This window comes from Sorghum bicolor, chromosome 10 (genome assembly GCF_000003195.3).
Source record: "Sorghum bicolor cultivar BTx623 chromosome 10, Sorghum_bicolor_NCBIv3, whole genome shotgun sequence".
Classification (NCBI taxonomy): domain Eukaryota; kingdom Viridiplantae; phylum Streptophyta; class Magnoliopsida; order Poales; family Poaceae; genus Sorghum; species Sorghum bicolor.
Genome location: NC_012879.2, coordinates 44,559,837 through 44,566,749, shown reverse-complemented (window position 1 = coordinate 44,566,749; position 6,913 = coordinate 44,559,837). Strand labels below are relative to the sequence as shown.

Here is a 6,913-nt window from a genome sequence, read left to right as displayed (position 1 = left end):
GTCAATATACGGTCCTTTACCGTGACAATAGTTGCTACATTTAAGCATCATATGGGCTTGTAAGCTTGGCTGAAAAGCTATGGTTTAAAATATTATTCGTTGATTTATTGTGAGAAAAACATTGCTGAATGATTGATAGAAGGTAATAGACCTTGGTACGATTGAAACCGCCTGATGCGGATCCGCTCGACCTGTTCGATGGAAGAGGAATTTCAGGACAGGAGCTTCTGTGTCGTCGACGCCATCGTCAGCTGTTGACACGCCGATCCTATAGGCTATAGCCGTGACAATGAAGGCTGATGCATTATTTCCATGACCGGCCCGCTGTTGCTCCCATTGCAGTGGGTGCCTAGTAGAGTCGTGCCCAGGCTCTGTACCAGTGCCAGTGCCATGCTGCTGCCTAGCTAGTACCAGTGCCATGCTGCTGCCTAGCTGCTGGCGTCGCCATGCCGTGGCCGTGGCCGTCTTCCCTAGCCCGTGCAACACCTACTAGCTGGAACCGCGTGCCGCCTGTTGAGGTGAGCCAAGTAACTGGTGCTCACGCTGCAGCCCATGACGTGCCCTTGAGATTTGGGAGAGTAAGGGAGAGAGAAAGGGAAAGGCCATGGAATTCAATACAGTGACCCATACGGTGTTCGAACAAATAGCATAACTAAGTCACAATTTTTAACATCAAAATTCAACTTCCACCAATGGCAATGTGATTTTGATCAAAACATAAGCAAAGTGGTAGGGCAAGGGCAACACCATTTGTAACAAAATAAAGACAACAATGATCACTATAGTGTACTGATTAAAAGGATGCCAAAACGATGAAAAAAAGATGTCCCATATAGTTCCAAAATATATGATCCAGACTAAAGAAAAAAAAACAAATATGGCAATTATTTAGCAAAGAAAATGTAGAGTTTGTAATACCTCTCCATGATTACCTGTGTAATCATTCATAATCAAATTGCAGTTCACAATTTCATGTATAAATAACTTAGCACGATGAACACAGAAACACAAACACTAACCGTGACCGGCTGGGCATCAGGTCATCACGGTACTCAATGGCGATGATGGGTTGACAGGGATTCAGGTTGGCAGACAGGAACAGGATGTGTGCAGTGGCGAAGCTACATAATAATTAGGGGGTGCAAATGCACCCCCTAAAATTTATAAAAACAGTGATTATGTCTAAAATTTCACCATATATGCACCCCTACGGAAGATGTCTATGCACACACAAGCTACGTAGTTGTCGGCCTAAATACAAAAATCAATGGGAGAGCCCTTTCGCCAGGACTAAAGGGTCCCCTAGTTTTTTATTTTCTTTTCAGTTCTTTTTTTAGTTTTGTTTATTTATTTAATAGGTTTTTCAATATATATATATATATATATATATATATATATATATGTATACTTATTTAGAGCTTAGGGCTTCCAATAAATATAGGAAGCCCTAGTCCAACGTGCACTCACTTGGTTGCACCAAACCAGCAGCCCAGCAGGCCCAGCCAGACCAATCGAGTAGGAGCCACTCAACCTTCCATTTTGAAATGAGGTACACCGTACACGGGGCCTCTCTCGCGCGTAAAAAAAATCCCCTTATCTCTCTCATCCGATGCCCGACCACTCCCTCCCCCGAGGCCTCGACGATGCTCTCTCCCGGCGGCGATGGCGCTCTCACTCCTGACGGCGCTCTCCCTTGCCATCGGCGCTCCTCTAGTGAAGGTTCGCGAGCTCGGCCTCTGCTCGGCGCGGCCAGATGCGCAGGCACGGCAGGCCCTAGTTCCATCCCACGGGACTACGACGGTCGCATGGCCGAGGGGTCGGCCATGGCGGCATCTGGCCTGTCCCACCGCGCTAGCGGCACCTGCGAGCACTCCGGCGACCGGCTTAGCTGCAGGCATGTCGCAGGTGTCCAGACATGTCGCAAGCGTCCACGGCCTCACGCATGGATCTAGACGGCAAACCCACCAGTGGCGCTCCTCCCTCGGCGGCGGCGCTCTCCCCCGGCGGTGCGCTCGTCCCCCGATGGTGCTCCTCCCCTGGTGACCGGGCTCTCCTATACGACACATACAAAGGTGTAAATCCCAAATTCAAAAAATTTTCTCATGTTGATGTTTGAATGTATACAGTTTGGGCGATGGCTGTGGATAGGGCCTGCTGGTGTGGCTTTCTCATCCCGACTGATGATTTCTTTTTTTTATCTCATATTGATGTTTGAATGTATACAGTTTTGGTCTACACTTTGTTTCTTTCTCCAGCAAATTGTAAATTTCTATATGTTGCGGATGTGACTACTACTTCACCATACGCATATATTTTGATTTACCATATTTTTTTAGTTTTCTGATTTGGTAAGCCATCTTGTCCTGAGATAATTATTTGTTAAGCCTGGTTCTCTCACATGATGTCTTAACTGCAACAACGGTGGCTTCTATGCTTAATGAATTAAGTTTTTATGCAATTGATTTTTGGATTTTTATGCCTCGAAGGTTCTATGCTTAATGAGTTAATTTTTACACATTAAGATCCATTTCGGTGGCGGTCCACTGCATGATGCAGTCCGCGGCGCTGCTGGTGCAAAGCAGTGGTAGCAGTTGGTGACGTGCAGTCCATGGTCATGGTGCGCACGGGGCCGCCCTCCATGTGCTCCCATTGTCCAAACATCAGTCCTGTCCTTCCAATGCAGCGGCCGCCCAACCGTTATCCATCATTGGTGCTAGGTCCGGGTGAGCGAGGGCTCTTTGACTCTCCAATGTGATTCATGTTTGTGCCTTCCAGGCTTTTGATGAAATGGTGGTGGGCTGCTATGTGTCTTTTGTGCAGTGGGCTGCCAGCGGTGTACAGGATAGCCAATTCTGATGGGATTTCTCTATGATTCATGGGCTAACACCATGGTGAGTGCATTTGTGTGCTGCTTACATTTGTGCGGCTTCGGTTGAGCCAGTCTGCATAGGTCCTTCCATCCTTGTGATTAGTTGATGAACTTGCTTATTTTTTTTTAATGAGATATCTAATTTGTTTCCATTCCATTTAGTCGATGGTTTAATATATGCTTGCAATGTCTATTTGATTTGCACATATAGGAATGATTTGTTTCCATATTTGTAGCAGTTCTGCAGAAAATAGACTATTAGGAATGATTTTTCTCTGTTCTATGCTTCACAAGTTAGGTTTCTACACGTGCTGCTGCAGCTCCCCCACACTCCCCATACTTCCTATGCTTCATGAGTTAGGTTTTTACACAATTAGGTCTAGTCTTTGACTATGAAATTTTGATTGTTGTTACACATGTTAATTTCTTGTATGCTCTCTCATATTAATTTCTATGCATTGTTAATTTTCTATGCACTATTATTGTTTAGTGAAATTGATTTTCTATGCATTGTTGATTTCTTTTTATGTTCCTCCATGTGGATTTTCTACGATTAATGGGCTGTAGGAGGAGGTGCGATGTGGCCAGAGAAGACGGAGAAGAAGCCGACGAGTTGGCGGTCCGAGGCCCACGACGTGCTGTTGCGGGCTCAAGCGGTGCTCCTTCCAAGGCGATGGGTATGATCGATGTTTGTCTGCTCCATGTTAATTTCTATGCTTCATGTGTGATGGATGTTATTAGTTTCTCTGTATGACTTCTTTGCGCAGATTGTTACGAGGTAAATAGAAGAGAGAGGAATGCTAATTGGTTACTCCTGGCAACTTGATGGTTTGCATTTTTGCACATGCAAACCCACTGATAGACTGAACATGTTACCAGACATATAACCATATAACCACAGGCTGTTTGAAACAGCTGGTTATTTTTTTGTAAATATGTCAAATTATATGCAAGCATGTGCCCTTGCATAGAACACTTTTGGATTTTTTTAACTCATAGTTTCGTTGCCTGTGACTTTCTTCTTATGCTTATTAAGTTTAAAGAGATTAAAGTACGAGCAGACCAATTTTTTCTTTTCTTTTCTTCCATAGGATTATTTGGATGAGTATTTATATCGAGAGGAAGAAGAGGGACACAGGAAACTGAAGTCCACGTGATGGAGTTGGACTTCTTTTTTCATGCATTTTTGCTCTTGTTTTTATGCATTCTATTTTGGGTAACTATGATTTACAGCTAAACAAGAGTCACTGCAACAACATTGGCTGAACTAGCTGTCCTGTACCATGTGTTGGATTTTGATTTATATACTTACAGTTCCAGGTTCATGGTACATGCATAATTCATCTCCATTGCTTGTGTACAATGTATTTTTTAATGCATCGGGCTGGACTGGCTGTATAGGGTTCCAGCGGGAAAGAGGAATAGGTAGATTTTTTATGAACATGAATTATATTTTTTGCTGTATAAAATATTTTTTACTAGAACAATTTGGTACTACGTCCTCCAAAATGAAATCTTTTTATTTTTTGAGTGCATAGAAATTAAAATCTTAGTATTTAGATAGGTAGCTACTCAGTTTTTTATGCTGGTAGGCCGTAGGCGGCTGCTAGTTCAGTAATCTAGTGGCAAGGTTTCTATGCGGGCAATTTTAGGCAGAAAGATGCAGGTTTCCGTGCAGTTTAGAAGCTTTCAGGTGTCACCAGGTGCAAGCTTCTGTTCCTTTTTTTGTTTTTTTTATAAATTCGTACGTACCCAATTATAGGCTCAAGTGCTTGCTGCTCCTAGGCATGGAGCAGTCCGTAAGAACTCATGCTTGCGCGCTGCTCGCATACTTTCTTACTGTTATCATTGCTTTTTATGCCATTGCCTGTTTATGATGTTTGTGCTGACGACTTGCTTAGGGTTTCTTTGAACGTTTTAGCAATTATGGTGGATATCAAAGCCATCTTAATTTTATTTCTGCATTTTTTGCCCTAAGGAGATGATGAAGATCCAACAACTGGTGAGTACTTGCTTATACTCGGATCACTAGTGGCTTCCATGACATGATCGAGGAGGTATTTTTTGGAGGACATTTCTATATTTTGTTGGAGCAGTTATCTATGTATTTCTACACAATTATACATTGTTGGAGCACACTTGTATGCATTGTTAGAACACTTTGACATAAATTATTGGAACAGTTTTTTGTAAACTTCTACACAATTCTATATATTACTGGTACACAATTCTATACAACTTTCTATGCATTGTTTGGATTAGGGCCACCACAATTCCAGTACAATAATCCCACATTTCTATATTTTGTTGGAGCAGTTGTCTACGCATTTCTACACAATTATACATTGTTGGAGCACACACGTATGCATTGTTAGAACACTTTGACATAAATTGTTGGAACAATTATTTGTAAACTTCTACACAATTCTATATATTATTGGTACACAATTCTATACAACTTTCTATGCATTGTTTGGGTTAGGGCCACCACGATTCCGGTACAATAATTCCACATTTTTGTATTTTGTTGGAGCAGTTATCTATGCATTTCTACACAATTATACATTGTTGGAGCACACATGTATGCATTGTTAGAACACTTTGACATAAATTGTTGGAATAGTTTTTGTAAACTTCTACACAATTCTATATATTATTGGTGCATAATTCTATACAACTTTTTATGCATTGTTTGGTTAGGGCCACCATGATTTCGGTACAATAATCCCCCAGAAGGAAGGGTATTTTGTGTTCTATGCACTATCCCTCTATCAATTGTACGTCTCTGAGAATAATGTTTTAGGATGGGGTTGCCACGGCTTTGGATAAAATAATCTCCCACTAAGGAGGGTTGTATCAGGTTCTATGCATTGTTTCTCTATTAATTACCAAGCTAGATGCAAGGTTTGGTTACGACCATAATAGGTTTCTATGCTCGCAGAAACATGTTTATGTGCCTTTTTTTGTCGCTGTAAGGTTTTCCCGCGCACTACATGTTTCTATGCCTTTCTTTTGCTGCTGTCAAGTTTCTGCACCTGCTAAAACATGTTTCTTTTCCTTTATTGTGATATAGCATGGTTGGAAAGATTCCTCTCCATTTGGTGTGAGAGGTCAATGGTGGCTCAGACATAGGACATGGCTTGTGGCGTCCACGGCTTCCTTGGCTTGCGGTGGTGGCGCAGTGTCATCTTAATGTAGTTGATTGGTTAATGTAAAAAGCTAGTTTTCCATACATTGTGTTTATATGCTTGGATGAGATGAGCAAAACTATTTGTTTCTATGTAACCTCAGTTGGATTCCAATATATTGTTGACTTAGTTTCTATGCATTGTGTGTTAAATAAACATCCCCTGTTGGAAAGCATGTTGTGGGTATGGGCTGCTTTAGTTGTGGTTACACCCTCCACCAGTAGGGAAGGGTTTGTGTGTTTCTATATATTGTTTCTGTAACACCCAAAAATTTTATTTATTTAAAATAGATGAATTGAATTTAATGAATTGTTTTGTGAGCATTTCAATATAGGAAAAATAAATAAATTTGGGGAATTAAAATTAAATATAAGTTAGAATAACATTTTGTTGCATGCATGCTGGTGCATATTTTTTTTATGTGATGAGTGTTTTGAAAACAAATGTTAATTTGATTAAAAATCCTATTGGAAAATGCATTGAAAATTTATTGAAAAAGGAAAAGTCTTTTTCCCCCCTCCCTTACTTTTCGGCCCTTGGCCAAAAAAACTGCCCATATGTAACTTTTGATGAAACTGATGCCTCTCGAAAGGAGCAAGTCAATGTTGATATTGTAGGTTATGAAGAAGCTCCACATGAAGCTATCAAGAAGCTTGCCATTGGTGGGATAAAGCCCATTGAAGATGATGATGAAGAAAATGTTGTGCACATTGATCATGATCATACCATTCATTGTAACAGAACCGTCCAATTTATAAGAACTCAAGTGAATTAGCGACCACTTAAGCAGTCAAGCTAATGGACTTGAACCCATATAAACCTAGTAGTCCGACGAAACCTCGATAGATCTCGATTC

The 6,913-nt window shown here is 41.2% G+C and overlaps 1 long non-coding RNA gene across 3 annotated transcripts; it reads left to right on the top strand.

Moving 5' to 3' along the window:
* LOC110431254 lies at nucleotides 1,520–6,193 on the top strand. Of its 3 annotated transcripts, none has more exons than XR_002448674.1 (5): nucleotides 1,520–2,072; nucleotides 2,523–2,723; nucleotides 2,821–2,891; nucleotides 3,437–4,926; nucleotides 5,943–6,193. It is a non-coding gene; the product is annotated as an uncharacterized LOC110431254 (long non-coding RNA). The 3 variants fall into 3 exon arrangements; XR_002448675.1 differs by having other exon boundaries at nucleotides 1,522–2,072; nucleotides 3,437–3,546; nucleotides 3,637–6,193; XR_002448673.1 differs by having other exon boundaries at nucleotides 1,525–2,072; nucleotides 3,437–6,193.